Below are 26,651 nucleotides of genomic sequence, written 5' to 3'. Positions count from 1 at the left end.
GAAAGACAGAGACAGACATACAGAGCTTTTCTATTCCTTAATTTATCCCTTAAATGTCCACAAATTCCAGGACTAAGCCAGAATGAAACCATGAGCCCAGAACTCAGTCTGAGCTCTTCATGCAGGCAGCAGGGATGCAAGTTCCTGAGCCATCACCTACTGCCGCTCAGGGTGCTCATTAGCAGGAAGCTGGGTCCGAAGTGGAGGCAGGACTGAACCCAGGCACTCACACACAGATGCAGGCGTCCCAAGCAGCACCTTTTTTTTTTTTTTTTTTTTTTTTTTTTTTTTTTTTTTTTTGGACAGGCAGAGTTAGACAGTGAGAGAGAGACAGAGAGAAAGGTCTTCCTTTTCCGTTGGTTCACTCCCCAAATGGCCATTACGGACGGCACGCTGCGCCGATCTGAAGCCAGGAGCCAGGTGCCTCCTCCTGGTCTCCCATGGGGTGCAGGGCCCAAGCACTTGGGCCATCCTCCACTGCCTTCCCGGGCCACAGCAGAGAGCTGGCCTGGAAGAGGAGCAACCGGGACAGAATCCGGCGCCCCGACCAGGACTAGAACCCGGGGTGCCGGCGCCACAGGAGGAGGATTAGCCTAGTGAGCCATGGCACCAGCCCCAAGCAGCATTTTAACCATCAACCCAAACACTCACCCGCAGATCTGACAATCTCTCTAGTGCAGATTCACCCCACCTCACCCCCGCCACGCTAATCTCAGTGTCACTGAGGGCAGATTTAGAAGAGATGAGCAGTAGTATACCATTATGTGGTATTTCCACTACGCAAAGACCACAGATGTGAGTAACCCCAAGAAAAGAGATGATAATAACCTGTAGTCAAAGTACTAGGGGTGGAGGCGCCAGCGGTCTGGCATCCGTGGCTGGTAGGCTCTGGACTCCCGGGCCCGGATCCCGGTTTTTGCTGGCTGTAGGCGGCGACAGGCGGGCTGGAGGTACTGTAACTAGATCACCAGTTTGATCCAGAAGGTACAATGTCTCGCGTGCGACAGCCTCCCCTTGTGACAGGCATCTCTCCCAATGAAGGAATACCATGGACGAAGGTCACAATCAGAGGAGAGAACCTGGGCACTGGTCCCACGGACCTGATAGGCCTGACGATTTGTGGACACAACTGCCTCCTGACGGCCGAGTGGATGTCTGCGAGTAAAATAGTGTGTCACGTGGGACAAGCCAAGAATGACAAAGGGGACATTATTGTGACAACTAAATAGGGTGGCAAAGGAACCTCAACAGTGTCTTTCAAGCTGCTGAAACCTGAAAAAATAGGCATCATGTATCAGTCTGCTGTGTGGGTGGATGAAATGAATTACTACGACATGCGCACTGACAGGAATAAAAGCATTCCTCCCTTATCCCTCCGTCCTGCTAATCCACTTGGCATTGACATTGAAAAGAGTAAATTTCCACAGAAAGACCTAGAAATGCTGTTCCATGGAATGAGTGCCGATTTCACAAGTGAGAATTTTTCCACTGCCTGGTATCTCATCGAGAACCACTCAACCACCAGTTTTGAGCAGCTCAAGATGGCAGTGGCCAACCTCAAGCGGCAGGCCAACAAGAAGAGCGAGGGCAGCCTGGCCTGCGTGAAGGGCGGGCTCAGCACCTTTTTTGAGGCGCAGGACGCCCTCTCAGCCATCCATCAAAAACTAGAAGCGGATGGAATGGAAAAAACTGGAGAGTGTTCTGAATAGGGCGAGCAACACCGCAGACACGTTGTTTCAGGAAGTCTTAGGCCGAAAGGACAAGGCAGATTCCACCAGAAACGCCCTCAATGTGCTCCAGCGATATAAGTTCCTCTTCAACCTGCCTCTAAATATTGAAAGGAATATTCAGAAGGGTGATTATGATGTGGTGATTAACGACTACGAAAAGGCCAAGTCTCTCTTTGGGAAAACGGAGGTGCAAGTTTTCAAGAAATACTATGCTCAAGTGGAAACGCGAATCGAGGCTCTGAGAGAGTCGCTGCTGGCTAAGTTGCTGGAGACACCGTCAACTTTGCATGACCGGAACCGCTACATAAGGTACCTGTCCGACCTCCAGGCGCCCGGGGACCCAGCCTGGCAGTGCATCGGCGCGCAGCACAGGTGGATCCTTCAGCTCATGCACAGCTGCAAGGCGGGCTACGTGAAAGACCTGAAAGGGAATCCAGGCCTGCACAGCCCCATGCTGGATGCAGAGAGCGACGGGCGCCCCTCGGCACTGGCCCAGCTCACGCAGACGGTGTCGCTCAAGAGAGGAAGCAGCTTTCAGTCCGGACTCGACTAAGGAGTCTGGTCTCTTGCGGGTGAGACCTGCTTGTGGCTGCTGAAGCGGTGCAGGATGGAAGGACAGTGTGCAGGAGTGAGGTGGCAAAGAACGTCCGAGCCGTTTCACACGCGGATTTTTAAGTGTTGCCTTCTGAACCAATTAAACTGTTTGTTTCTGGTATGGATATTACAGATATAAAACCAAGCTTCCTGGTAACACTGTTTATGGAAATGGTCTTATGTAGCAGTGTGCACACTCATAATAGGTATGGAGTCTTTTTGGATGCATGTGTGTAGATGCACCAGTGAATTGTTAACATATTTGCTTAATCTTCACTCTTTCAGCTAATCATGTTAAATCACTTTTCACTTTTATTGTGTAGTCCTTTTTTTAGATGCTGTTAAATTGCTTTTGTTTTTATTGTATAGTGTTTACACATAGGGATGCCAAAACTAGAACCATTAAATTCATAATAATTTTAAAAAAATTTAAAAAAAGTACTAGGGGTGATCAATTTTAAATATTTATTACTTTGTTTTTGATATATCTATTTGTAAGTTTGTCACTTAGTTCCTAATCAATACTGCTTTTAACAGCTGGTTCAGAAAATTCTTGAAAATTTAACTATGGTCTCATGTAAGTTTGCATAGAGGGGCTCCAGGCCCGGGTAACCAAGAAACATAGTGACTGGTAAAAGGGAAGTGATAGCCCTGCTGCTCTCCATAATAGTCGGGCCACACCCAGATCTCTTTGTTCTAGCACACAGAACTTAAAGTGAATTTGTTCTGAGATCAGAGCAAGCAACCAGCAGGGCAGGAAACCCAAGTCTTGCAAGGGCGGAACACTTGACACCATCAAAGCTGCTGATTGGAGCTTGCAAGTGGGGTGAGGGGAAGAGGGCCAGGTGAATGATTATTTTCAAATATTTGAGGAACTGCTGTTGTGTAAAGAAGGGTTAAGTTTCTAGTCTATGGGTAGAAGAAGATACAAGGACACAGATTTGTAGATTTCTGTTGAGTATAAGGAAGAAATTTCTTACAGGCAAAACTACCATATGGAAAAGGCAGAAGGTAATCCTGCAAAATATGGTAATGACCTTAAGGAAGAGTATGGGGGGATGGAGCAATTATGGGGTAGGATAATCTTAATGATCTCCAAATGTCTACAATTTCCTAATTTTGGATTCATTGCTCTTTCTAGGCACATGCAAGGCAGCAGCCCCACTCCTGGCTTTGCTTAGCTCATCTCAAAATGGTGGTGGACTATACTTTAAAAGACTCTTTTGGGAGCTGGCACTGTGGCATAGTGGGTAAAGCTGCTGCCAGCAGTGCTGGCATCCCATAAGGGTGCCGGTTCGGGTCCCAGCTGCTCCACTTCCAATCCAGCTCTCTGCTATGGCCTGGGAAAACAGTACAAGATGTCCCAAGTCCTTGGGCCCCTGCACCCGCTTGGGAAACCCAGAAGAAGCTCCTGGCTTCTGGCTTCGGATTGGCACAGCTCTGGCCGTTGCAGCCAATTGGGGAGTGAACCAGCAGATGGAAGGCCTCTCTCTCTCTCTCTCTCTCTCTCTCTCTCTGCCTCTCCTTCTCTCTCTGTGTAACTCTTTCAAATAAATAAATAAATAATAAATAAATCTTCTAAAAAAAGGTATTTTCTTAACTCCATCAATCTCATTTTGTATTTTCTTATTAAAAACTCAATTCGCAAAACATCAATACAATTACTTGTCCATTTTATTTCACAATAAATAAGCAAATATTTTAGAAGTTATTACTTTTCTTTTCTTTCTTTATTTATTTGAGAGGTAGAGTTATAGACAGTGAGAGAGAGAGAGAGAGAGAGAGAAAGGTCTTCCTTCTATTGGTTCACTCCCCAGATGGCTGCAATGGCTGGCATGCTGCACCTATCCAAAGCCAGGAGCCAGGTGCTTCCTCCTGGTCTCCCATTCAGGTGCAGGGACCCAAGGACTTGGGCCACAGCAGAGAGCTGGACTGGAAACGGCGCCCATATGGGATGCTGGCGCCACAGGCGGAGGATTAACCTAGTGCGCCACGGCACCAGACCCCGAAGTTATTACTTTTCTAATAGTACCATGAATATGTAATAACTGAAATCTATTTAATGTTGTTATGTAGTTCTTTTTGGTTGTAGTGCTCATAAAAATGAAAATCAATTAAAACCAGTTGAATTAGTTCGTCCTGTGTCACTACACCACCAACATAGAGTATCTGAGGAATCTGCAAGAAGCTTGTGGAAAATGTATATTATGAAGAAACTATGCATGGATTTCAACAAATTTTTGGGCAAAACTAATTCCATTTTCCCCAAGCTTTTTGAGTTGCCTTCATAAATTTCAGTTGATTTGTTTCATTTTTACTTTGCTTTATAGTGATTACTTTTTAAAAAGTGTGTTCTATAATTATATGAAATGTTTACAAAGTTAAATCTGTAATACCAGGCACATTCAGAGAAGTGTGGCTTGTATCCCATTCCCTTCACCCTGTCTCCTCCTCCTCCTCACAAAACCTTTCTTTCTGAGTTTTATGGCTTATTCTTTCACTTAAACATAAGCAAACATTTTCTCATACAGTCTACAGACAGGCGGAGGATGAAACTGGAACTGGATTCAAAACTGTAGGCTCAAGGTTAAACTATGAGAACCCTTGGGTCTCTCTCTCTCTCTCTCTCTCTCTCTCTCTCTCTCATACACACACACACACACACATACACACACACCTGTGGGCTGTTTTGCTAGGACAGAACTCTTGAAGCTGCCGCTGACACCCAGGGAGCTGTGGAACGCAGTTGGCAAAGGCATGGGACATGAAGGCCTGGAGCAAACGCCCTGGGCTGTCCCACGGCAGCACGGATGCAGCTGGCAGCATGGAGCGGCTCAGTCCCCAGGGGTGGGCCTCCTGGCCTCAGTCTTGAAGCGAAGTAGGATTAATGAACATCTAAGAACTCGTATATTTTCTTCAGAAACGCCCAGAAAACTGCCTCACATGGAACCCCGGTAAGGAGATCTCATGTAGAGAGCCCTGAATTAGGAAATATAAATTTGGACATGATTTGCATTATGCAATTTGCCACAATATTTACAGAGAAAGTCAAAGAATGTAGGCATCAAAGTATCTCTGGAAAAATGTAATGGTTTAGGCCACTGTGCGCTTGTACGTGTGGTGCATTTTGCTTGGAGTCCTCTTTCCCCGTATCTTCTCATCCAAATGAACTCCTTCTCGTTTTTATAACTCAATTCAGTGTTATCCCCTCCTGATTTCCATAACATGTAGTGTGTACCTCTTGTAACAATTTCACATTATGGGGGCTGGCCTTGTGGTGCAGCAGGATAAGCCACAGCTTAGGACGCTGCATCCCCCATCACAGCGCTTAGGATTCAGGGTTTCCAATTCCGACACCTGCTAATGCACACAGAAGGCAGCAGGTGATGGCCGAAGTATTTAGATTCCTGGATGGAGCTCCTGGCCTTGGTGTGATCCAGCCCTGACTTTTGTGGGCATTTAGGGAGTGAGTCAGTGGATGGAAGATCACTGTGTGTGTTTACATGTTTCTCTCTCTCTCCCTCTCCCTCTTTTTCCTTCTCTCTGTCACTCTGCCTTTCAAACAAACAAACAAACACATCCTTTTTAAAAATCCCAACAATAGGAGCCAGAGCTGTGGCATAGCAGGTAGTTTAAGCCTCCACTTATGGCGCCAACATCCCTTATAGGTGTCAGTTCAAATCCCAGCTGCTCCACTTCCAATCCAGCTCTCTGCTAATGGCCTACGAAAGCAGCAGAGGATGGCCCAAGTCTTGGGTCCCTGCACCCACGTGGGAGACCTTGAAGAAGCTCCTGGCTTCGGATTGATCGGCTTAGCTCTGGCTGTTGCAGCCATTTGGGGAATGAACCAGCGGATGGAAGACCTTTCTATTCCTCTCCCTCTCCGGGTCTGGAGCTCTTCTTCTCAAAAAAGTAGTCTTTAAAAAAAAATCCCAGGGGCCGGCGCTGTGACGCAGTGGGTTGATGCCCTAGCCTGAAGTGCCAGCATCCCATATGGGCACCGGCTCTAGTCCCAGCTGCTCCTCTTCCAACCCAGTTCTCTGCTATGGTCTGGGAAAGCAGTAGAAGATGGCCCAAGTTCTTGGGCCCCTGCACCCGTATGGAAGATTGGGAAGAAGCTTCTGGCTCCTGGCTTCAGATCAGCGCAGCTCCGGCCATTGTGGCCAACTGGGGGGTGAACCATCAGATGGAAGACCTCTCTCTCTCTCTCTGCCTCTCCTCTTTCTGTGTGTAATTCTGACTTTCAAATAAATAAGTAAATCTTTTTTTTTTTTTTTTTTTTTTGACAGGCAGAGTGGACAGTGAGAGAGAGAGACAGAGAGAGAGATAAAGGTCTTCCTTTTCCGTTGGTTCACCCCCCAATGGCCGCTGCAGCTGGCACACCGTACTGATCAGAAGCCAGGAGCCAGGTGCTTCTCCTGGTCTCCCATGCGGGTGCAGGGCCCAAGCACTTGGGCCATCCTCCACTGCACTCCCAGGCCACAGCAGAGAGCTGGCCTGGAAGAGAAGCAACCGGGACAGAATCCAGCACCCCGACTGAGACTAGAATCCAGGGTGCCGGCGCCACAGGCGGAGGGTTAGCCTATTGAGCCATGGCGCCGGCCAATAAGTAAATCTTTTAAAAAAAATTAAAATATCACGTTGTGTAATAGTTATAGTTGTCCCTATGTAGCCACAGTGGCTTGCTTCCTGGACCCTCTGTAGGTGTTCAGTATAGATGTGACCTTTTCTAGTATTTGGCCTGTGACTGGTTGGCCGTGGGTATGGAACTCACAGATACTGTGGGCCAATTATACTTGTTCCTTGCCTGTTTGATAATAAACTGTGCGTTTTTTTGGAGGAGAAACACAGTCTACATATTTCAGTGACTGGCCACAAAGACATCTGAGACTTTTTAAGTGATCTCCAAGACCAACTAATCTGGTTCCTCTAAGCACACAAAACCAAGGCCCATGGAAATTCTTTAAATTCAGTAATTCAACAAGCACTCAATTCATTGTGTACCTGGCTCTTTGGAAGGCTAAATGTCTTCAGTGTATTTTTAAACATGATCCACAGTAGCCTTCATTCTCATTTGTTTAGGGATCAGAGGATAAATATCAGCAACTTGGGATTCCTCAGAGATACTAAATTACATTCAGAATTGGTTTATATCAATTCATTTTACTATATTCTAAGAAAGTATCATCCAATAATACTATCTGTAGAATGTGTGTGTGACTATTTGTGTGTGTGATTATGTGTGTATGTGACTGTGTAAGTGTATGTGAGTGCATGTATATGTGTGAGTGTATGTATGTGTATTGTGATTACATGTGTGTTAATGTATACATGCGTGTGATAATGTGTATGTGTGACTCCATGATTACGTGTATGATTATGTATATGTGACTGTGTGAGTGTATGTGTGTGAATGTGTGAGTATGTATGTGACTATGTGTGTATGTGACTGTGAGAGTGTGTGTATGTGAATGTGTGGGGGTGAGGATGGGGTGATGGTGGATGCGTTATGTGCCCAACTTAGGAAACTTAACTTAGGAAACCCTGGGTTACAGGAAAGCACATAGTTTCTTCCTTGACATTCCTAAATACTTAAGAGTGATTAGTTAAATCTCCAGGAAGGGCATGGAACAGGCAGTGTTTCCCAAGTGTGACTATAGAGCCCTCTCCTCTCTCTGCTTTTTGTCCCTATTATTATATTCTAGAAATGAAGTTCTGCAAAACCTGATCTGGTCGAGGCAGATCTCTGAGAAGTGAATGGGGTGGATGGAGTCAGCAGTGCCCTCGTGGCGAAGTCCCGGAGAGCTTGCTTGTCCCTCCCACCCCATGAGAGCGTAGCAACGAGGCACCCGGGGAAGCAGAGAGTGAGCTCCCATCCAATACAAAATTTACTGCTGCCTTGATCTTGGGCCAGAGCTATGAACGATTGAGTTCCACTGTTTATAAATTCCCCGGTCGGCGGTATCTTTGCTTTCGTAGCCTTAACAGTCTACAACACTAGTCATTCTGCATTGTTTATAACTCTGAGAACATATTAAATATAAGGAACATATTTAATGCAAACATCCAGGCACAGCCAAGTTATCCCTATATATAGTTGTCCAAAGGCAGTGTCCACCCTCCTCACGCTGAGGCTATGGGCAGATGTGCGGCTGCAACGCAGAGAAGCCCAGCCTTTGACTTCATCCTGGGGTTTCTTCATTTGGTGCTGAGGTGGCACTTGGCACCAGTGCTGATTTCTCTCAAAAGTCAAAAAAAAAAAAAAAAAACACTTGGGTGGAAAATCAAGGCAAGCAATATTATTTGCTATTTTTGGAAATGAGGGAGAAAAAGAAACTTGCAGAAAGTGTGAAAGTAAACAACACAGAACATTAGACCATGAGTGAGAAATAAAATGACACCCTCATGGTCCTCTTGCCAATGATCAGAGGGAAGTGAGGGAAGGAGAAACAGCCCTGGCCCAGGCCTGTCCTGCTGCGAGACCCTCCACCTTTTCACACCATCCCACTGGGGCTAAGGATTTCAATACGTGAGTCGGGGGCACACACCCACACACACCCACACACACACACGTGTGCGCAGTCTATCCCAGATGGGCAGGCCAAGGCCAGATCCCCTGGAAGGCCCACTCTCTGAAACTCAGGAAGCTGAAGAGCCACCTGCAACACCCTCATTCTGTTTGCTGTCCTCTTCCCCCAGTGGAGAGCACTGTTTCTCCACAGAGAGCTGCGGTTTTCTCAGGAGGCCAGGCCCAGGGAGAGTGCAGACTGTGGGCAGCAAAACTGGAGGCCTAGGAGCAAGGCTGTTGCCTGTGCAGCAGGCACGCCGTGGGCACGTCCTGTGTTGAGGACCTGACAAGGCGGGCACTATGAGGTGAGCGAGAGAAAGCTAATAGTGCCTCCACGATGCTTGTACAGAGGAAGGCGCAGAGGCAATGGAGTTAAGCTGCTAAGGGTGGCTCCAGGATTCAGCGGACTCATATGCTTCCTGTCTTCACCAGCCTCGTCCCTGCTTCTCAGGGCGGCCACCTAGACAGGAATTCAGGGTCAGGGGTCTGGAGCTCATCTTCATTGTTATGGAGGGGGACTCAGGGGCTGGGGTCCCTCTGGGAGTTGGTGGCACATCTGGAGCTACATTTTGGCCTCCTGGCTGTGGAAACCAGGACTCCTTTCTCTACATTGCTCACCTAAGGAAGTTGGACTAAGGACGTGGAAAACCACACGTGAACCCTTAGAGCACACCCATGCAGTAAGGAATTTAGGCTTGCCACTAGTGGTGGGCTCAACCTTCCTACAGACTGAGCAAAAGCAGGAGGGTGGAGGTGCTGGGAAGGAAAGCTGCAAGACGGCTGCTTTGGGTGTTTGGAGTAAGGGCATTCATCACGACCAGGGAGACTTGATTTTTCAGATGTGCGCTGGGCTTGCAGTACATGCTGTGCATGGGCCAAGTGCAAGCTCTATAAAAAGTTGGAGGGAATGCAGTGAAAAAGCTGCAGCTCTGAAGCTGTCCCAGTGTCATGCGCAGTGGCCACAGAGCGGTGGTGGCTGAGTTGGACAGGGGATGGAAGGGAAGAAGAGAGAACTGAAGAAAGGTATAGAAAGACAAAATGTTTAACGTTATCATTCTGAAATCTGACCTACTGAAAGGGTACCTAGATATAACACCCAAATGGAAATTCATCTTGCATACCATCTGCCAAACCCACAGCCTCTGAGTACAATATGTCACATTTCTTTTTAACAAATAAAATTAAAAAGGAGTATTTTCAAATGAAGAAAAAGGCCAAGTAATATAAAAAAAAAGTTTAAAATAAAGGCCTACTATCATCGTCACCATCACTACTCCTTTCCCCACTGTTAACGCTTTATGGCTCCAAAACATATGCTATGGTTACATAAAAATTACTAATAATCCATCACATATACACAGCACACACACACTTTAAAAAACATAGGGCTGGGCATTAAGCCTAGGGGTTAAGACCTCAGTTGGGACTGATGGCCCATGCTGGAGTGTGTGGTTTGATACCCAGCTCTGTCTGCTGACTCCAGACTCCTGCTGTTGTAGATTCTAGGAGGCAGCAGCCATAACTCAAGTAATTGGGTTCCTACCACCCAAGTAGGAATCCTGAATTGAGTTCCTAGCTCCTGGCTTTGGCCTGGCCTAACCCAGCCCAGACTATTGGAGGGTTTATGTGGGTCCACCCTCACTCTCTCCCTCTCTGTGTGCACTTGAGTGTTCGCCTCTTAAATAAAAACAATTTGAATTAGAAAAAGTATCCAGGTTGGACTGACATTATGGCATCCCATATGGGCACCGGTTCATGTTCTGGCTGCTCTGCTTCCTATGTAGCTCCCTACTAGAAAAGCAATGGAGGATGTATCCTTCACTAAGCTTCCTTCCCACTCCAACCCAAATTACTTTTAGTAGACCTCAGAGATAATTTCATCCACAAGTTTTCTATACATATCTCTAAAGATAAAATTTTAAAAATATATATAACTATAACACTGTCATCACATGTTAAGTGGTTTTTCAATATAAAAACTATTTCATTTCTATGCAAATTTATCAGTCATTTTGTATATGGTTTCTGGTTTTTGTGTCATGCTTAGCAAACTCTTCATTGTAGGATGATAAATGACTTCATCATGTTTTCTTCTAGAATTTTTTTTAAAGATTTTATTTATTTATTTGAAAGAGTTACACACAGAGAGAAGGAGAGGCAGAGAGAGAGAGAGATCTTTCATCTGCTGGTTCACTTTCCAAATGGCCGCAACAGCTGGAGCTACACCAATCCAAAGCCAGGAGCCAGGAGCTTCTTCCGGGTCTCCTACGAAGGTGCAGGAGCCCAAGGACTTGGGTCATCTTCTACTGCTTTCCCAGGGCATAGCAGAGAGCTAGATCAGAAGTGGAACAGCCAAGACTTGAACTGGCACCCATATGGGATGCCAGCATTGCAGGCAGCAGCTTTACCCACTACGCCACAGCGCTGGCCCCGCAAGTATTTTTTTTAACTCAAAAAGTATTTGCTTAGGTTAAAGTGATTGGTGAAGGTACACAGGTACACACAGCCCGTTGAGTTCTGGGAGGAGGTGGAGAGGATGATCAGAGCTTAGAGGGAGCCATCCCCTGCTCCCTTCTTCTGCAGACCGGGTCCGCAGGTCCCGCCCCGTGGCCTTCCCCAACCTGGTGGCAGCCTTCTCTGGACTCTCCAGGTTCGGCTTTTCTCTTTTTAAAACAAGAGTGCTTTTGTAATGTATTCACGTATTGTAAAATTCACCCTCCTGAAGTCTACAATTCAGGATATTCACAGTTGTGCAACCGCCGCCAACATCCAATTTTAGAACTTGCTCAACACACCAAACAGAAGTCACATTCCCATTAAGGAATCTCATCGCCATTTCCCTGTCAACCCCCAATCCACTTTCTGTCTCTGTGGATTCCCAGGACATTTCAGATAAGTGGAATCACACAACAGGTAACCTTTTGTGTCTGGCTTCTTAATTGCTAGTGCTTTTATGATTTCATTTTAGCATTTTATATCACATTCCTTCTGGAATTTACTTTAATGAAGAACTGGGGTTGTACAGCTTGCTTTTTTCCCACCCCCCCAACCTCCCCAAATAGTCTGGTCTTTGTCTCAACACTGTTTTTTGAATAATTCAACTTTTCTTTCATGGGTTAGAAATGTCACCATTATCATCTAATGAATTCTCCTGTGTATTCTATGTATTTCTGGATTCTGTTTCATTCCGTTGATCTGTCTAAATCTCTGCTAGAACCAAACTGTTTTTAATTCTTGTAATTTCAAAATGAATGTAATTATCTTCTATCTCTCCTTCCCAAATTAAAAAAGGGAGCAAGTTTTTAGCAATGTAATATTTTCAGACTGTGACTGACTGCAGGTAACTGAAACTGTGGAAAGCAAAACTGTGGGGACTGATGTGTTGGCTCAGTGGGTAAAGCCACGGCCTGCGATGCCAGCACCCTATATGGGTGCTGCTCCACTTCTGATCCAGCTCCCTGCTAATGCACCTGGGAAATCAGCAGAAAATAGCCCAAGCACTTGGGCCCTGTACCCAAGTGGGAGATCCAGATGGAGTTTCTGGCTCCTGGCTTTACTCTGGCCCAGACCTGGCCATTGTGGCCTTTTGGGAAATCAACCAGCAAATGGAAGATATCTCTGTCTGTCTCTTCATCTCTCTCTCTAATTCTGCAGAGTTACAGATAGAGAGAGGGAGAGACAGAAAGAGAGAAAGACATAGGTCTTCCATCTGCTGGTTTAGTCCCCAAATAGCCACAACAGCCAGAGCTGTACTGATCTGAAGCCAGGAGCCAGGAGCTTCTTCTGGGTCTCCCACCTGGGTGCAGGGGACCAAAGACTTGGGCCATCTTCCACTGCTTTTCCAGGCCACAAGCAGAAAGCTGGATTGGAAGAAGAGCAGCCAGGACATGAACCGGCATCCATACGGGATGCCGGCACTGCAGGTGGGAGGCTTAGCTCACTACGCCTCAGCGCTGGCTGCCTAAATCTTTAAAATAAATAAAAATGCAAAGACAAAGAAATGTGCTTTTGATATAATTCTAAGAAGAAAACAAACTTATAAATAATATCAGTATAATATTAGCAAGACATCTAAAAAGTGTGTAAGTGTATGTCAAAATAGTAAGATATCATGTAAATGGAAATATATGGCTGGTGTTTAAGTTACCCATAATTTTTAAGGTTTATGTGGACAGTATGCTTTAGCTATAAGGGGGGAAATGTCATAAAGAAGTAAATAATTAGGGCTGGTGCTGTGGCACAGCGGGTAAAGCTGCCGCCTGCAGTGCCGTGCATCACATATGGGTGCCAGTTCGAATCCCGGCTGCTCCACTTCCCATCCAGCTCTCTGCTATGGCCTGGGAAAACAGTGGAAGATGGCCTAAGTCCTTGGGCCCCTGCACCCACATGGGAGACCCAGAGGAAACTCCTGGCTCCTGGCTTTGGATCGGCACAGCTCTAGCCGTTGCGGCCTTCTGGGGAGTGAACCAGCAGATGGAAGACCTCTCTCTGCCTTTCCTTCTCTCTTTGGGTAACTCTGATTTTCAAATAAATAAATAAATCTTTTTTTTAAAGAACTAAATAATGGATCAGCTGTTGTGACGCAGCAAGTTAACCTGCCACTTGGAATGCCTGCATCCCATGTTGGAGTGTCAGTTCAAGTCCTGGCTGCTCTGCTTCTAATCCAGCTCCCTGTTAGCAGATGATGGTTCACGTACCTGGATCTTTGCCACCCAGATGGGAGACCAGAATGAAATTCCTAGCTCTTGGTTTCAAGCCTGGCCTACTCCTGGATGTTGCAGCCCTTTGGGGAGTGAACCAGCAGATGGAAGATCTCTCTATGTCTCTCTCTTTGTCACCCTACCTTTCAAATAAATTAATAAATCTTTTTTAAAAAAGAAGTAAATAGAGTAATGCTTCGTACTTCCCTTACAACCTCACCTGATTTCAGCATGATTTGTGCTACCATAAGGAACAAAGTGAGTTAGTTAATTGTACGACAGACCTCCAAAGAGCTTTGGACTATCATTCCAGCTCTGCCTTAGAGCTGCAGGCAGTTTTTCCGAAATGGGACTCAGAACTGTGAGATATCCAGCAAAGTCACCATGTAGCTTCCCGGGGAGCTGCTTCCCAGGTATGTACTCTAAAATATGCAAAAGCTCTTCATCTTACCTTCAGTGACTTGCAAAGATCATCTTGAGAAGTCAGTCATGCCTTTCGTACCTGGAAGAGAGCATCTCTGCTTCCACGCACAGAAAATGAGATCAAAGAGAACTGGGCTGGAGGGAAAATAATGGGGCAGTTAAAGAGAAAAGCCTCAGTTTGAGGACAATGTTGGGGTTGAAGGAAGATCAGAGTGGAAAGAGGAAATGGAGAAAGCCTAAGCCAACACATCAGACTTCATGTAAGTCAATTCTGTAGAGAATTGCAGTTTGCACCTGCAAAGTCTTATCCTGTAAATAATTTGTCTCCTTTTACCCATTTTCAATTCTAATTTTAAAGTAATTTCTGTTGTGCTCTGAAGCCTGGTAGGAGAGTACAATTACTATTGGATTTATTGAGAGAAAGGACTTCAGGGAAATTAAGATGCTTCTCCAGGGATGATGCTCATAAGAAGGCAATTTCCTAAAGCAGCATGTTTCCTGAGGCTCAGTGATTTAGCTCTTATCAAAAGTATTTTTGAAGCTGGTCAATGACTTTACCCAAAGCAGGCACAATATATGTTTGCTGATGAGTGACCTATGGAACCAAGAAATATTCAAATAATTATTCAGAAGTTCTAGTAGAGGGGTTTTTCAAAGTTTGGTAGCCACTCAAAATCCAATCGAGTTTTGTTCTTTGATAAGACAGAGCTGGGCATTTACTCTAGAGATTGACACCCACATCCCCTATTAGAGAACCCCGGGCTTGATGGCCAGCTGCAGCTCCTGACTCTAGCTTCCTGATAACACAGACCCCGGGAGGCAGCAGTGATGACTAAAGTAATTAGGTGCCTGCCATCCATGTGGGAGACTTAGATTGAGTTTCTGGCTCCCAACTTTGGCCCTGGCCCAGCTCCAACTGCAACAGGCATTCGGGGAATGAATTAGCAGATGGCAGCTCACTCTCGCTCTCTGCTTCTCTGCCTCTCGAAATAAAAAAGAAACTCAGTAAGATGGAAATGCAAAGGGCCAAGAATAACCAATAAAATCTTAAAGAAGAAGAAAATGGGAGGACTTTCTCCACTGTATATATAATAGATATATTTTTTAAAGAGTTAATTATTTATTTGAGAGGTAGAGTTACCGACAGTGAGAGGGAGAGACAGGGAGAGACAGGGAGAAGGGTCTTCCGTCCGTTGGCTCACTCCCCAGATGGCCGCAATGGCCACAGCTGCACTGATCTGAAGCCAGGAGCCAGGAACTTCTTCCGTGGCCCAAGGACCTGGGCCATCTTCTACTGCTTTCCCAGGCCATAGCAGAGTGCTGGATTGGAAGAGGAGCAGCCAGAACTTTTACTGGCGCCCATATGGGATACTGGCACCGCAGGCATAGGATTAACCTACTGTGCCACAGCACCAGCCCCTCTCCACTATACATTTAGATGCATTGTAAATAATTTGGGCACAAGAATAAACTGACTGATAGAATAGAACAGAAAATCCAGAAAGAGGTTCATGCATATATGGATATTTCTGTGACAAAGGTGACATTATAAAGCAGTAAAGAAAAAAAGATCTTTTCAACAAATGGTTCTGGGACATTTGGATAATTACAGGGGGAACGGACTTGAACCATACTTCATATCATACATAAAAATTCACTTTAGGTGTAGCATAGACTTAAATGTGAAGGGCAAAACAATAAAGTTTCTAGAAAACAATATAGAAAATGAGCTTCATAACGTTAGGGTAGGGAAAAATTATATCCCAAGTACTAATCATAAAAGAGAAGAACAACGCACTTGAGTACACTAAATTTAAAACTTCATTAAAGCTAAGGAAATACTTCTTAAATAGGACACATAAAGAACTAATCATAAATAATAAAAAGATTGATAAATCTGAAATTAATTAGCCTTTAAATTTAACATTAATATCAAGAGCTTTTATGATGAAAATATACAGAAAATTATGAAAATGGGGCTGGTGCTGTGACATAGCAGGTAAAGCTGCCACCTGCAGCACCAGCATACCATATGGACACTGGTTTGAGTCCTGACCGCTCCACTTCTGATCCAGCTCCCGGGCAATGTGCTTGGGAAAGCAGCAGAAGATGGCCTAAGTGTTTGGGCTCCCGCACCCACATAGGAGACCCAGAAGAACCTCCTGGGTCCTGGCTTCAGATCAGCCCGATTCTGGCCTTGCGGTCATTTGGGGAATGAACCAGTGAATGGAAGATTTCTCTTTCTGTCTTTGCCTCTCTCTGTAACTCTGCCTTTCAAATAAATAAATAAATCTTTTAAAAAATCAGATGACAAACATATCAGCAATGTCTATAGCCTACGAAGAGATCATATATGAAATACATGAAGGTAATACTACACATCCACAAGAATGGCTAAAATATTTTAACTCACAATGAGCATATATTGCTGGTAGGAATGAAAATGACACATCTTTGGAAAATAGTTTATCAGTGTTCTATGAAGTGAAACTATCTTTACCAGACTACTCAGCAATTCTTCTCCTAGAAATGAAATGAAATTTTACTCCCAAGAAGAGTGAAAATATGTCCACACAAAGACCTGTATGTGACTGTTCATAGCATTTCATTCATAATATCCCCAAACTGAAAACAATCCAGTATGTGTATCAGCTAGTAAGTGGATTTAAAAAAAAAAAAAAAGCTGTGATGTGGCTACACGCTCACAACACAATATTTCTCAGTAATAAAAGTGAGTGAGCTACGTATATATGCAACAAGAAAGACAACTCTCACAAGCAGTATGCTAAGAAAAGACACCAGGCGTAAATGACTACCTAGTATCCGGTTTCATTGATAAGACATTCTAGAACAGAAAACGCTATGCTGACAAGAGCAGATGCACGGTTTCTAGGGGCTGGGATAGAGGTGAGAGCCTGACTGCAGGAGAACACGAGGACACCTGGGGATGCAGTAAAGTTCTATGTCTTGATCATGGTGGTGGTTGTATGACTACACACATTTGTTAAAATGGATTAAAGTGGACACTTTTAATGGGTGGATTTTTAGTTTGTAAATTATACCTGATTTAAAAAATAGGGAATGGGGGCAGATTTTGTGGCAGAGCAAGTTAAGCCACCACTTGGGACTCCTGCACCCCATGTCTGAGTGCTTCGGACTGAGTCCCACCTTCATCTGCCAACCCAGCTTCTCCTAATGCACCTGGGAGGCAGCAGATAATGTTCAACTACTTGAGTTCCTGCCATTTATGTGGAAGACCCAGATGCAGTTCCCGGCTCCAGGCTTCAGCCTGGCCCAGCCACAGCTCTCGTGGGCATTTGGGGAGTGAACCAGCAGATGGAGAATCTCTCTCTCACTCCCCCTCTCTTTACTACTCTGCCCTTTAAATAAACTAAAAATGACTAAATAAGCACTTAAAATTTTTTTTTATTTATTTGAAAGGCAGAGCTACAAAGAGGCAGAGGCAGAGAGAGAGAGAGAAATCTTCCATCTGCTGGTTCACTCCCCAGATGGCCACAATGGCTGGAGTTCCACCGATCCGAAGGCAGAAGGCAGGAGCTTCCTCCAGGTCTCCCATGTGCCCAAGGACTTGGGCCATCTTCTACTGATTTCCCAGGCCAGAGCAGAGAGCTGGATTGGAAGTAGAACATCTGGGACTCGATCCGGCACCCATATGGGATGCTGGCACTGCAGCAGTGCTTTTACCAGCTACACCACAGTGCTGGCCGCAAGTAAGCACTCTCTAAAATAAGATTTATTTATTTATTTGAGAGGCAGATTTATAGATAGAGAGAGGGAGAGACATGGGGTGGGGGTCTTCCACTTGCTGGTTCACTCTCCAAATGGCTGCAATGGCCAGAGCTGGACTGATTGGAATCCAGGAGCCAGGAGCTTCTTCCAGGTCTCCCATGTTGGTGTCAGGGGCCCAAGCACTTTGGCCATCCCCCACTGCTTTCCCAGGCCATTAGCAGAGAGCTGTATTAGAAGTGGAACAGCTGGGATTCAAGCTGGTACCCATATGGGATGCCAGCGCCACAGGCAGCAACTTTACCCACTACACCACAGCACCGGCCCCTAAACAAGCACTTTTTAAAAAAACAGAGAATGATTTTGAGTGTTTTTTTTTTTTTTAACTTGGCTTGGGCGTCTGACATGAAGTGAACTTAAAGGACAGGTGCAAGGATAATGACTTCTGATTTTGAAAGTGTTAACAAGAATGAGTTAACGAGTTTAAAAAGAGAAAAGAGACACGGAAATGAGAGGGAAGAAACCCCAGTGCAGAACATAGGAACAACAAGACAGGAAGGTAATATTGTATAAAGTTAGGACTTTTAGTGTGTGTTGCCTATTTTCACTTTTTCTCTATTCTCTTGGTCTCTGCCTTTCCTGGGGAGTCTTACACACCACGTGTGACTAATCTGTGTGCCTAAAGTCCAAACAGACCACACTCCAACAAAACTACCCAATGAGAACGAGAAGGGGAGGAACTCAGCCCAGAGGGAAGGTGGGGTTGGGCACCTGCTCTGAAGTGCATTAGCAGGGAGGGTTCACGCCTGGTCCTTGACATTCTGTAGAGAGCAGCAGCAGCAAATTACCAGGGTATCACCATGAGTTTAAACAGCTGAATAGGAAAATAATTTTAATCGCTCCATTAGGATCTGGGCCAAGGACTTCTCCTTTGGGTTTGTTGTGACTAATTAAAGGTTAATGGTGACACTTTTCTTTCAGCCTAGGGCAGACAACCACACCAGTCATGATCCTAATCAGATCCAACTGAGAAACTCCAGAAATGAATTGGTGATGTTCTGGGCCTTTTAATATGCATCCACCAAAGGTGGGACTGTGTTTTTATTTTCTCCAAATTCTGGAAAGTCATGAGGTCCACTTGCTCTCTCACAAAGACCCGAGGGACCAAGGCTGGGGGCAGTGCCTTCAGTTTGGTATTCTGTTATTCACTGTGTCTAGAAAGAAATAAAGGTTTCTTGGGCCATGGAGTCGTGGAAATAACACCTGAATGCTATCCACATTCTGTGGATGAGGTCTGTGGGCTGCTGCCACATCACAGTGGCTCAGAGAAGCCAAGAGGACTCTGGGGGCATCAGGAGCCTTGTTAGAGCTGATGAGCAGAGTGTTCTGGCTTCCCACCTCCTCCACCCCAAATTCACACACACGGTTCTGCTCACTCTGATGTTACCCCACTTTCCGCAGCCTCGTGCAGTGGGAGAGGGATGGAGCTGGCTGTGCACCCCAAGTCTGTCTCCACACTCGGCTGCCTCCTGGTGTTTCCTCAAACCTTCAGATCAGACATTATTGAGACTAAAAACAAACAAACAAACAGAGCAAGGCAGGCAAGGTGGTAAACAGAGCCCCTTTATTTCTATTTCCATGTTTCTACGAAGGACCCACTCTGCTTTTCTGGGGGGAGCACTCTTCTTGGTCCTCTCTCCCATCCCTTTCACTCCTCCCTGAGGAAATGGCAGTGGTAGCCAGTTCAGGTTCAGCAGCTGACTCAGCCGCTATGGGAGGAGCCAGCATGTGCCAATTCCCATGGTGTAAATCCTTCCACCATCACTGCTTACAAGCTCCTAGAATGACGCCAACCAGCCGTACAATCCTAAGCAGTTAATGTGCAGTGTCGGTTGTCAACATGCTGGCTCCAGCGGCCCCCCACCCTCCCAGCGTGGGTATGTGGCGGTGAGCTCGCAGCTAGGCACACACTCACAGCTTTGGTTCTTTCTGAGGTTGTTCCTCCATCCCTCCTGCTTCTTTCCTACAGGCACCACCTCTGTAGCCTCTCCTTCTGGGGCATCTAACTCTCTAAGGAGTTTTGGATAACCAGGATGAATGGAAAGGGGGGTGGGGTGGGTAAGAAGACAAATGTGTCTTGAAGGGGAGAAAGGGAAATTGTAATAGAAAAAGACTCGAGTTTTCCTGCTCTGTGCTCCTTGAGGGACTGGGGCAGCCAGTCTTCCATCCATGTCTCTGTCCCAGGTGAGTTTCCTATGACACATTGCTCTTCAGGCTTTTGAGACATGTGGGCTTGGTCTGAATATATTCCTGATCTCCCATTTTCCTGGAAGTTCCTCTCCTTCAGAGCCAGCTGTCTTCCAAGGCTGGGCTTTTCACGCCTCCAGGAGGCAGCTGGGCCCTGGGCCGGCAGCCCTACATGAAGCAGAATTGACTCTCCCCACAGGAGAGGTGTGCATGGGATCCAAAGCAGGAAGGACACCGTGAGGACCACAGGCACCTGCTCACGACTCGAGATTTCAAGAAGTTGGTAGAATACAGGCACCTCGTCCTGACAACCACAGCAGGAGGAGCACAGACAGAGGGTACGCAGAGGGTTTCAGGTACAGAGTGTGACAGACCTCACACAACACTTTCACCCCAGGGTCAGTGTCAGGAGGTGAACTCAGCCCAGCCAGTCTGCTGTCCACAATGTGCCCATCGCTGTACCCACGGCCACCCCTGGCACACAGACATTATCAAACATCAGTTGCTAATGTCCCCATATTTCCTGGGACCCAGGCAGAGTTGAAAGACTGGCTGAGCTCCCCTTGAACTTCCTGTGTTGTCGACCCAGCTCCTACACATGGAAAAGGGCTTGCATTGGGTCAGATCCCAGGGCTGGGCCAACGTTTGGTGATGCCCTGGGAAGCAACACTTCAGCCTGCGCCCAGTCACCAGGCAAGCACCCAGTTGTTTTTAACTTGGGTTTCCCAGGGCTTGTCCACAGTGCCCCCTGCTGTCCACTTATAGATTCCTCCTCAATTCTGTCCTCCAAATAGCACAGTAACCCTCCTAGGTGACAGTGAATAGAGACTGAAATGTTTTGGAGAGCTTAAAAAAGAAAACTTCTAGGGTGGGTATTGTGGTGCAGCAGGTTAAGTTGCTGCTTGGGATTCCCACATCCCATAGGAAAGTAGCTGGAACTGAATCCCACCTCTGCTTCCAATTCCAGCTTCCTGCTAATGAACCTGGGAAAACAGTAGATGATGGCCCAAGTACATGGGTCCCTGCTACCCATGCAGGAGACCTGGATGGAATTCCTGGCTCCTGCCTTAGGCCTGGCTCAGTCCTGGCTGTTGCAGGCATTTGGGGCGTGAACCAGGGATAGAAGATTCCTCTCCCTTTCTCTTTCTCTCTCTCTCTCTGCTTTTCAATAAATAAATATATAAATAAGTATTTATTTAAAGAAGACTATATAAATGTAATGAACCATTATTATAAAGACGGGATTGAGGACAGAACTGAGCATCTCCCTGGTCCTACAAATTGGTCTTGCCTGGGCCCTTTCTATATCATCCTCTTTCAGGGGACATAAACTAATCTATGATACATGGGTCCTGCTACTGTAACTAAATTTAATTGTGCCTAAAGCAAGGCCCCTATTTTAGAAGGGAAGATAGGCAAATGCAATTAAATGTATTGGGTGCTATTAATACTATTGTAGTAACTATGGTGTGCCTGATACTTTGCCTGTGTCTTTAATCCTTGCAACAGTCCTATAAGATTGTACAGGTGAGAAAGTGGAGGCACGAGAGCCTGAAAGCTTTCCCCAAGTCTCCTACTGTTATAAAGCCCACGTCTGTCTTAGCTCAAAGTCTGTTTCCTGCCCCATGGGTCCTTCTGCCTATACACAGAGGGCAGTGGGAACATGTATGGGAGTAGGACGAGGGAGATGGTTGCAGCAGACATCAGGGGTGTACCCTCCTTTCTTGCTAAGATCACCTCCTCGTTTTGTTATAGAACTCCCCAAAATTGGTTGGAAAAAGTGCCATAGGACCTCATAACTGAGTCGCCTGGCTTGGAGCACAGAAAGATGATAACTGACACTGGGTGGTGGGAGGAAGAAGTTTATATGCAGTGCAGTATGCAGAGCAAGGAGTCAGGCAGCTGTCACTCAATTCCTGGACCCCTGTGGGGATGAGTAGCGCATGATCTGCCATGTGCGGGCCTCTGGTTTGTCAGCAGTGCTTGTGGCCTTCCTTGGACTGGTCAGTGACAGCCGGCCAGCACGGTCTTCTGAAGATGCTGTGATAGCAAAGGGGGCTCTGGGCGTCTGGGGTCGATGGGTAGACTGACTGTTACTTTGTTTCATCAGGGTTTAAGTTCCTGTGGAACACCTCGGACTAGGCTGGTGGTCAATGTTAGCCACAGAGACCATGACTGAATGCTGAATGTTGCCACCCAGAGTCCCGCAGAGTCAGCCCTATCCTTGTACCACTCCCTTAACTTAGTGAGTTAACCTTTAGTGTGGAGGTGACTTGTAAAGGCCACAGTGAAGACAGAGGGACTGCATGCTAAGAGATGCTCCATCCTGATAAAGTCTACATCAAAGGCATAAGGGATCCATTGGTTTCATTTCATCCAAGAGCTGCTCCCTGACAAATAAAGTGCTGGTTCTCCTGTCCCAGGTCAAGAAAGATGGCCCAAGAGTTGACCAATCATAGCTCTATCTATTCAGTCCAAAACCAAGCACTAACCTTAGTGCTTAGTGGATAGCTACATGGAAAAGAAGATGAAAGGATGAGTGTTTAGCCTAGCTGTTAAGACACACTTGAGTTGCCTATATCCCATATCAGTATACCCGGCTTCAACTCCCAGTTCTAACTCCAAATTCCAGCTTCTTGCTAATGTGCACCATGTGAGGCCATGGGTGACCATAGGTGGCTCAAGCAGTTGGATGCCTACCACCTATGCAGGAGACCTGGATTGAGTTCTTGCCCCCTAGCTTTGGCCTTAGCGCAGCCCCAACAATTGCTGGCATTTGGGGAGTGAACCAGCAGACAGGAGCTCTCTATCTTCCCCCAGCCCCACCTCTGATTCTCTGCTTCTAAAATAATTTAAAAATAGAATTCAGACCCTTGGAGAAAAACTAGCTCTAACTTAAAATGGATCATAAACATATACATAAGTAATAACGCTATAATTATTTCCAAGTTGATGTTTGGCGTAGCAATTAAGATGCCACTTAGGATGACTGCATCCCACATCAGAGTGCCTGGATTTCAGTTCCAGTTCTGGGATCCTGCTAATGCAACACCATAGGAGGCAGCAAGTGATGGCTCAAGTGCTTGGACCCTGCCATCCATGTGGCAGATCTGGGTTGAATTCCTGGCTCCCAGCTTGAGTCTGGCTCAGCCCTGCTATTGTGGGCACTGGTGGAGTGAACTAGCAGATGTGAGATGTTTTCTCTCTTTCTCTGCTTCTCAAATCAATAAATTTTTTTTAAAAATGTAAAGCTATCCGGCTGTTGTGGCCATCTGGGGAGTGAAACAGCGGATGGAAGACCTCTCTCTCTCTCTCTACCTCTCTCTGTAACTCTTTCAAATAAATAAAAATAAATCTTTAAAAAAAGGTAAAGTTATAATAATTTCCAGAAGAAAACATGAAGAAAATACTTATGACCTTGGATTGGTACAGATTTTTCAGGCAACAAAAGTACAATCCACAGAAGGGAGATTGATAAATTGGACTTCAACAAAATTCAATACTTGATGCTTCAAAGATCACCATCAAGAACATAAGCAGACTAACCACAAAAGGAGAGAAGATACTTGCAAATCACACATCTGATAAGAATCTAGCATCTAGCATATATAACTAACGGTTACAGGGGTGGACATTGTGGCTCAGCAGGTTGAGCTGCCACTTGGGACACCTGTGTCCTATATTGGAGTGCTGATTCAAGTCCTGGATCCTCCACTTCTGATTGCTAATGCATCTGGTAAGGTAGTGGAACCCTGCCATCCACATGGGAGAGCAGGATGGATTTCCTGACTCCTGCCTTCAGCCTGCCCAGACCTGGCTATTGTGGACATTTGGGGAATGAACCATCAAATAGAAGATCTATTCCTGGGGCCAGCACTGTGGCATAGTGGGTAAAGACGCCACCTGCCATGCCAGCATCCCATATGGGCGCCAGTTCGAGTCCTGGCTGCTCTACTTCCAATCTAGCTCTCTGACTGCTATGGCCTGGGAAAGCAGTAGAAGGTAGCTCAAGTCCTTGGGCCCCTGTAGCCATGTGGGAGACCTGGAAGAAACTCCTGGCTCTTGGCTTCGGTTCCGCACAGCTTCAGCTGTTGTGGACAAGTGGGGAGTGAACCACCGGATGGAAGGCCTCTCCCTCTCTCTCTCTCTTTGCCTCTCCTTCTCTCTGTGCCTGACTTTCAAGTAAATAAACCTTAAAAAAATCTATTTCTCTCTCTCTCGCACACACACACACCCCATCTTTCCCTTTCTCTGTGTCACCCTGCCTTTTAAATAAATGAATAAATATATTTTTCAGAGAATCAGTTGAGCTGAACAATAAGAAAAGGCAAATGGGGTGGGTTTTTGGTGTAGTGGCTAAGATGCTGAGTTGAGGTACTTGCATCCCATATCAGAGTCCCTGGGTTTAAGTCCCAGCTCTGCTAACAGTTCCAGCTTCCTGCTGATGCACATTATGGGAGGTAATGTTCCAAGAGGTTGGGTCCTTGCCAGCCCCTTGGGAGACCTGGATGGGGTTCTTAGCTCCTGGCCTCAGCTGGGCCGAGCCCTGGCCCACTGTGGGTGGGAATTTGGGGAGTCAGCAGATGGAAGCACTCTTTCTCTCTCTCTCTCTCTCCCTGCATCTCAAATTAATTAATTTTTTAAAAAGTTAACTTAACTTTGAAATAAGTCATTTCTCCAAGGAAGATATTCAAATGGTCAATAAGCTTTATATTTGGGGGTTTGAGGGTGGGTATGGGGGGAAGAACCACTATATACCCAAAGCTGTACCTATGAAATTTGTATTTATTAAATAAAAGCTAAAAAAAGAAAAACAAACTTTATATCATTATAATTGTCAGGAAAATGCAAAGCAAAATCACATGAGAAATTCATAGATTCAATGCAATACCAACCAAAATACCAAAGACATTCTTCTCAAATATAGAAAAAATGATGCTGAAATTTATATGAAAACACAGGAGACCTTGAATAGCTAAAGCAATCTTATACAACAAAAACAAAGCCAGAGGCATCACAATATCAGATTTCAAGACATACAACAAGGCAGTTATAATCAAAACAGTCTCATACTGGTACAAAAACAGATGGATAGACCAATGAAACAGAATAGAAATGCCGGAAATCAATCCATGCATCTACAACCAACTTATCTTTAAGAAATCAATCCCTGGAGCAAGGACAATCTCTTCAAGAAATTGTGCTGGGAAAACTGGATCTTCACATACAGAAGTATAAAGCAGGACCCCTACCATGTACCTTCCACAAAAATCCACTCAAAATGGATTAAGACCTAAATCTATGACCTGATACCATCAAATTTTTAGAGAACATTGGGGGAAACCCTGCAAGGCATTGTCACAGGCAAAGAATTCTTGGAAAGGATCCCAGAGGCACAGGCAATCAAAGCCAAAATTGACAAATGGGATTACATCAAATTGAGAAGCTTCTGTACCACAAAAGAAACACTCAGCAAAATGAAGAGGCAACTGACAGAATGAGAAAAATTATTTGCAAACTATGGAACTGATAAAAGATTAATAACCAGAATATACAAAGAGATCAATAAACTCCACAACAACAAAACAAAACAAACAACCCAGTTAAGAGATAGGCCAAGGACTTAAACAGGTATTTTTCAAAAGAAGAAATCCAAATAGCCAACAGACACATGAAAAAATGCTCAGGATCACTAGCCATCAGGGAAATGCAAATCAAAACCACAATGAAGTTTCACTTCACCCCTGTTAGAATGGCTTTCGTACAGAAATCAACCAACAACAAATGGTGGCAAGGATATGGGGAAAAATGTACCCTAATCCACTGTTGATGGGAATCTAAACTGGTAAAGCCACTATGTAAGACAGTATGGAGATACCTCAGAAATCTGAATATAAACCTACCATATGACCCAGCCATCCCACCCTTGAGAATTTACCCCAGGGAAATGAAATCAGCATATGAAAGAGTTATCTGGGGCCAACGCTGTGGTGTACTGGGTAAAGCTACCACTTGCAGTGCTGGCATCCCATATGGGTGCTGGTTCGAGTCCCAGCTACTCCACTTCCAATCCAGCTCTCTGCTATGACCTGGAAAAGAAGATGGCCCAAGTCCTTGGACCCTGCACCCATGTGGGAGACCTGGAAGAAGCTCCTGGCTCCTGGTTTCAGATCAGCTATCTAGGGAGTGAACCAGCAGAGGAAAACTTCTCTTTCTTTCTCTCTCTCTCTCGCCCTGCCTCTCTGTAACTTTGCCTTTCAAATAAATAAAATAAATCTTTTTTTAAAAGTTATCTGTACCCCCATGTTTATTGTAGCTTAATTCACAATAGCTAAGACATGGAATCAACCCAAATGCTCCTCAACTGAAGACCGGATAAAGAAATTATGGGATATTTACATCATGGAATACTACACAGCAGTAAAAAAAAATCCAGTCACTTGCAACAAAATGGATGAAACTGCAAAACATCATACTTGGTGAAATAAGCCAGTCCCAAAAAGACAAATACCATATATTCTTCCTGACATGTGATAACTAATAGAGCACCTAAAAGGCAATCTATAGAAGTGAAATTGACACTTGGAGAAGCAATGACTTAGAACAGCCCTTGTCTCAACTGTTGAGGAACAGTTTTTATAT

General features: G+C 45.4%; 1 protein-coding gene and 1 pseudogene across 1 annotated transcript in view; one reads left to right on the top strand and one right to left on the bottom strand.

Moving 5' to 3' along the window:
- Positions 1-26,651, bottom strand: part of AAK1 (AP2 associated kinase 1) — a 252,751-nt gene that overhangs the window by 217,802 nt on the left and 8,298 nt on the right. The gene's annotated exons all lie outside the window — the stretch shown is intronic.
- LOC103347794 (exocyst complex component 2 pseudogene) lies at positions 858-2,283 on the top strand (annotated as a pseudogene).

The sequence above is a fragment of the Oryctolagus cuniculus genome, chromosome 2, assembly GCF_964237555.1.
Source record: "Oryctolagus cuniculus chromosome 2, mOryCun1.1, whole genome shotgun sequence".
Lineage (NCBI taxonomy): Eukaryota > Metazoa > Chordata > Mammalia > Lagomorpha > Leporidae > Oryctolagus > Oryctolagus cuniculus.
Note: the sequence above shows the minus strand (reverse complement) of the source record. Positions and strands in the feature narration are given on the sequence as shown.